Below are 7,142 nucleotides of genomic sequence, written 5' to 3'. Positions count from 1 at the left end.
CGTACTTTAAATATCGGGACATGTATACAAGGTTTTGACATATCATATCGACGCATCTATATATATTATTTGGAATAACCATAGACACTCTATATGCAGTAATTCCGGAGTTAGCTATACAGGGTTGAGGTTGATTCTACAATAATATATATAGTTTGAGTTGTGATCGAGTCTGAGACATGTACACGTGTCACGATACGTATTAATTAATTCGAATATTGTATATTAAACTATATATGAATTATTGGACTGTCAACTGTGGACTATCGACTATGGACTAATAAGATTGGACAACTTAAAATGAATTAAAATATTGATTATAACATATGAAACTAAACAATTCTTCAAGTTTGCCACTTGATTTCATCTTAAACAATCATTTGTATCTTGACGATTATCATCTCCATTCAAACTCTTCAATATTCTTGAAAATCCTCGGTTTGATAACCGATGATCCAGATCTGTTAACTTTGAAAATGCTGACGAAGCAGCATGTTGCAGATGGTCTTAATGGCCAAAAGTTGATGATAAAGAAGGGAGTGTTAGGAACGCTCGATAGAAAATTTGGTACTGAAAATCGGATTGAGCACACCATGAAGGAGACCAAGGATAAATACAATGACTAAACCCTATATTCAAAGAATCCAGGTACTTCTGGATCCGCCGAAATCTTTAGAGAATATCTTGCTCCGAAGTGATGTTAAAACCTTGCGGAAAATCTTTCTTCATCAACCTTCGAACTTAGAAATTCCAAAAATATCGTCATAAATATCTTCGATATTTCTGAAGATATTTTCATAAATATTCTTGTCCGAAATTATCTACCTCTTCGTGTTTTCTGTAATTCATTATATTGGAAACTTCTGTAAAATCTAAGTATAAATTATGAATGAATTGTGGAGAAGTGTTGGGAATTGAAGCATGGGTTAGTATAATATAATGCGCTTGGTCAACGTGATTATATTACAGTAAGTCATGCTAAATTTCTAATGTAACGTGATGATGATTCACAGACCTTATCCTCATCATGTGTCATGTTAAACGACTCTTTCATTCTACTTAAGCTCTAAGCATATCACGGAAATACTTCCTTTGATATTTATGTTCTAACAGTTACTAATAAATCGTGTTATTACATTTTCTTTCTGATTAGAAGATTTCCTTAAATTCCTTGAATGTCAGAATTCAACAGTGACTATTGATGATGTAGCGTGAGGGTACGAAATAGTATTATTTTTAATACAAAATACTACAAAATATGACACAAGTTTTATTAATTTACGGATGGGATATACCTAAACCTTGCTACAACACTATAGGCAGTGTACCTAATCGTAGAGTAGTGTAGTTTTTAGTAAGTCCGGTTCGTTCCACAGGGAGCTGGTGATACTTACTATATTTTTAACTATATTTATACAAAATATATATAATTATATAAGTAGTAATATTATTATAAAAGGGGGGGTTTTACCGTTTAATGACCGGTTTATCGATTCTATATTTTAAGCGTAAAGATAAATGACGATAATTAAAGTGCGTAAAATAATGACAATAAATAAAATGACAGTAAATAAAATTGCGAGTAATAAAATGACAGTAAATAAAGATACGATGAGAAATATAATAAAAGAATTATGCTTATTTAAACTTCCGTAATCATGATGTTTGACGTGTTGATTTTAATTTATTACCATGGGTTAATTGTCCTTTGTCCTGGTTTATTTGATACGTCTATCTGGTTTTTGTCCATAATAGTCCATCGGTCATAAATATAAAGTGCGAGTATCCTCGTCAAATTACCCTTATACCCGAAGTCAAATATTCCAACTGATTAAGGATTTAAACTGTGACGCAGCTATCACTTCTGTCAACAATTACACCAGTTATCACTGTATGTAATCCACCCCTGTTTTAATTAGTTTATGAATATTAATTCATCCACTTGATCAGAATGAATAATCAATTACCCAACCCAATTGATTAATTAAATGATTATAACAGATTCCATATGAACGTCACTAAATAGGACAACCATAATCATTATTAATTATTAGGTTAATTAATTTGAAGATAGGTTCGACAGACTCCAATGAGTTGTCACTCAATTAGACAATACCCCCCATCTATTAATAGTCAATAGTTCAATTTCCACAAGTGTCGGTCTTTTGCCCAAACCTTAATTATGGTCCAAAGTTCAATAACCCCTTCTTAATATTTTAGCCCAACATCACGATTACTTCGGCTCAAATAAGCATAATAATAACTTAGTTACGAGACATTAATTTAAAAAGGAAGAACATAACTTACAGTGATTATTAATCGTGTAGCGTTACACGGATAGAGTTTCGACTTTAAAACCCGTAAAATATTTCTTACAATAACCCAATTATTATTAAACTTAAATTAAACTTAATATTATAAATATAAATATATATATATTCTTACAGAGGGAAAGAAAGAAAAATGAAGTGAAGGTGTCGTTTTTCATTACTACGTGAATTCCATTTTATAGGCAAATGTTGATTTGAAATTTTCACTTATGACCCCTTAACTATGCTCAATTAACAACTTTTTATTATTTATTATTATTCTTATTATGAATTATTTAAATATTATATTATATTCTTGTGCATAGTTGACTTGTACTTTCAGCTCCGTTGCGTCGAGCGTTGATAGTTGGCTCGGGTACCGGTTCCGGATTTTCGAACGTCCTTTCGTATAATTTAATATCTTGTACTTTGCATTTTGTAACTTGTACTCTTGTCATTTTTAGACGTTTCTCATCAATAAATTGAATCTTTTGAATTGTATCTTGTACATTTGAGCTTTTTGGACGTTTTGGTCTTTCAAATCTTCGTTTTTGTCTTTAAATCTTCATTTTCGAGCGATTTGCGTCTTTTGTCTTCGCACTTATTTATTTAACTATTACTACTAAAAATAAGGAAATTACATTTAAAAACTTTACATATTGGAACGATATTGCTACTAAATATATGTTCATTTGGAGCACTATCAAATATCCCCACACTTGAACGTTGCTTGTCCTCAAGCAATACAGAACTTGAAATAAAAACATACATGAATCACTTTTTTATTCATCACACTTTGTACATCAGTGATTTTGATATGGTGGTATAAACAATGATAGTAACGATAGAACCATGGTTAAAGGTGGGTGTGTCATCCACAGTTGCCTCGGGTTTAGGTCAACGACACTTGCAATCAAATAGCCGATTTACTTTCGGTTTCCAAAGCAAAGTGCACATTTGAAAGGTGGTTTACAGTCCCACATGACTATGAAAATGTAGATCCTTAAGGAAATTGGATCTTTATGAAAACATTTGATCTTTTTGAAAATTTAATCTAGCTTTTACCCTAGATAAGTTTTCCGGAATAACCCTTCACCGGTGTTTGCAAAATATTTTTTTGTGGGTTGTGTGGGTTTCAGATTTGAAAATTTTAGCTTAACACTTGTGGTTTTGTGTTACCCACTTGCTAACCTTGTATTAGGAAAGCAACACGTCCAGTTTACTTGTCCCGTATATTACCTTTCGGCAAACTACCATCCGGTTGTAAAGGAAAGCGATGAACAAGAAACTGTTAAGGCAATGTCTAATGACAAGCATATGATTATGGTCTTAAAACGTGTCGAATGCTAGTACTATCCTTTGTAGGAGCAATAGTAAAGATCATCCTATGATTTTTCGGTCTGGCACAAGGTCCTGTCTCCGACCATGCTATGCAACCACCGTTCTTACGGTTGACACCCGATTTGGTTCAGGTGACCTAATGAATTTCAATGAATTCTCAGGATTTTACGTTCAATGGTAATGAACGTATTGAAAATAGGTTTTCAGAAAACAAATCGGTTTTATTTTTGATCAAAATATTTTCTCGTTCAAGCTCGAGTTTAGATATCATTGAATTCCATGAGTTTGTAATTCTCAATCTTTAAGGTCAATCTCAAGGATTGAGTAATATCAGTCTTAAAAGCTGATTTTTAATCTTTAAGGAGATTATCCTTTCTGGGGATTTGATTCATTAGTCTTATCAAGCTAATTTGCACGGTGCCCCCATTATGCGAGATAAATCCTTCTCATGGTTAGGATAAATCTGACCACATGGCGACCCTGTTTGATGCTGAGGTCCGTGGATTTCCTGCTGATTTTAGAGATGACTTTTCTAGATTTTTCGTCAACCTACAGCTGGTCTGGACGACAACTTCTTGACCTAAATCAAGAAGCGCGTGTCTTTTTCGGAAGACTTTACTTCCTTTTAATGATGGAATTGATTCATCGTGTAGATCCATCTTTCTTTAAAATATATTACAGTAAACCGGGTAAAACTGATTAGTATCGTCCAAAGCAAAAGTACCTGCAATAACTTTACAGAAACATGTGATAGATAGTTTTTAATTGAATAACTTGGTACATTCTCCCCACACTTAGTTTCTTTCTTTGCCTTTTTATTCTCCTTTATTCCATTTTAAATGAATTCAAGAGTTTTAGGTTGTTTCTCAATTTATGCCCTTTCCGAGGTAACGATAATTTCGGTATTAACACCTAGTTTTCACCGTTCATAAATATGTATAAACATAATTTTGACTTCATTTAATTGAAATTTTTTCAAATTTTCACAAAATTTGGCAAATAAACCAAGTGCAAACCCGAAAGAATTTATAACCCTTCCCCACACTTGAGATCTTGCAATGCCCTCATTTGCAAGAAATCAGTAAAAATTTAAATTCATGAGGGTGATTAGTGTATAAAAATGATTAAAAATACCGAGTTTGCAAACATATTGTTGTTATTTCACATTTGATATTTTGTTTCTTGTCGTCAAAATTAGTACCTTTTTCTGAACTTAATGACAGTCTTTGAAAATGCGTTATTTTACCCTGTTTTGTATATAACATAAAATACAAACATACATAATTTTGAAGTTGGGTATATTACCCCACGTTCAAAAATTTATAAAATCTAATATATTTTTTTTTGGCATACTTTAAATCAATTAAATTAAAAATAATGATAACAAAATTTCTCGTCCCGCCCTCGGTTAAAGTAATTTCGGTTCAACTACCTAATCTTCAACTCACGACGAATTTTAGAAATCATTTTTTTACTTAATGAAATAAAGTAAATTTTGTTTTTAAATTCACACAAAACTTAAATTTAAAAAGCATATTAATTTCATATAAAACCTACAAAATAAAAAAAAATCAGAATGGGGGAAGAAAACTAGTTCTTTAGTGTCTGCTAGCGGAAAAGACCAATCGAATTCCATTCTCGGAACTACACGAGAACAGAACAACTAACTCCAAACAACATTTTATTTTTAGAATATTTGAATCTCCTCACACTTAGGTAGATGTGGTGTCGAAATTGTGATTAACTTCATCGTCAATTTCTCTTGGACCATAATCAACTTGCATATCTGTGACTTTTGCTTTAAGCCAGTGACCAGCTTTTTCCGTAATATCCACAAATTCAACTAGCTTCGCCTTTTCTTTAGGCGACAGATTGGATACTAACCGGTTATATAACTTAAAGTTTCCCTTACTTTTAGCATCAATAAACCGTTTAAAAAGTTTCTTCATTGAACTGTTAATAACGGGGTTATTTAATTTCGTATCAACTATGGGGTTCTTTATTATCAAGTCATCATTAGGTGTTACTTCATTTTCCCCACACTTAGGCGTTCTATTATTGTTAAGCATTACCGTTGGAGTTGGTAAAACAACATGGTTCTTACCAATCGTTTTTGTCGGTTCAACGGTTTTGGTTTGTGGATATTTAGACTGTCGAATCATAAAGGTGATCGATTTCTCATCATTACTAAGTGTCATTCTACCCTTTCTTACATCAAATAACGCCCCGGTGGACGCTAAGAATGGTCGACCTAAAATTAGAGGAACGTTTGAGTCCTCTTCTATGTCAATGACAATGAATTCGACTAGAAAGGTTAAATTACCTACTTGAACGGGTAGGTTGTCAGCAATTCCAAATGGGTGCTTAATGGTTTGATCAAGGAGTCGAACACTCATATCCGTTGGAGTTAACTCACCTACACCTAATCTCTTATATAATGAAAGAGGCATAACACTCACACTTGAACCTAAATCTGCTAGTGCATCATACATGACACAGTCACTAAGTAGACAAGGAACAATAAATTCACCCGGATCACCTACCCTAGGTGGAGGATTTGGTGGAACTGTCTTCACCGGGTTTACTTCTACTGTTTTTGTTTCTTGCACTTTTTTATTCTTCTTCTTCTTCTTTCCAGAGGTATCACAAACTTTATTACCTATTACTTGCTCATACTCAACTCCTTTTCTTGGAAACGGGATGGGTGGTCTGTATGGTGCCACCACTGGCTTTACATACTCGGGTGGTGGTGGTGGTGTAACTTCTTCATTGTTACTTACATCTAAAACTTTCCCATATTCTGGTATTGGTTTTTCAGAATTTGTTGATATCATGTTAACATTTTCATTCCGAGGATTTACTTCATTATTACTCTGTAGCTTTCCTTGTTCCCTTTCACTCATCAATCTAACAAGAGTACCTACTTGTTTTTCTAGATTCAAAATGGAAGCTTGTTGAGTTCTAAATGACTGATCAAACCTCTCATTCGTTTGGGTTTGAGTTTCAATAAATTGTGTTTGAGATTCAACTAGCTTAAATACCACTTCTTCCAGATTTGACTTCTTCTCGTCGGTTTGTTGTGGTGGTTTATACAAGCCAGGTCTTTGTTGATTGAAAGTGTTGTTTTGAGTTGGTTGGTTATTCGGACCTTGTTGGTTATACGAGTTATTGTCGGGTCCTTTTGAATTGTAAAGAATGTTTTGATTTCGATTGAAGTTTGGCCTTGGCGGTTGATAATTATTCTGATAACTATTTTTCAGCCTTTGGTTCATGTAGACAACATTCTCACGTTGTTCCATCGTTTGTTCAATGTGACAGTCTTTCATTAAGTGTGGTCCACCGCATTGCTCACAATTGATTCGTATTGCGTGAATATCTTTATTCATCTTTTCCATTCGTCTCTCGAAAGCATCTATTTTTGCGGAAACGGAATCAAAGTTATGGCTAGAATCGGCTCTAGCCGCTTTAGATGAGAGATATATATCTTTCTCT

Source organism: Rutidosis leptorrhynchoides, chromosome 5 (assembly GCF_046630445.1).
Source record: "Rutidosis leptorrhynchoides isolate AG116_Rl617_1_P2 chromosome 5, CSIRO_AGI_Rlap_v1, whole genome shotgun sequence".
In the NCBI taxonomy this organism is placed as follows: Eukaryota; Viridiplantae; Streptophyta; class Magnoliopsida; order Asterales; family Asteraceae; genus Rutidosis; species Rutidosis leptorrhynchoides.
Note: the sequence above shows the minus strand (reverse complement) of the source record.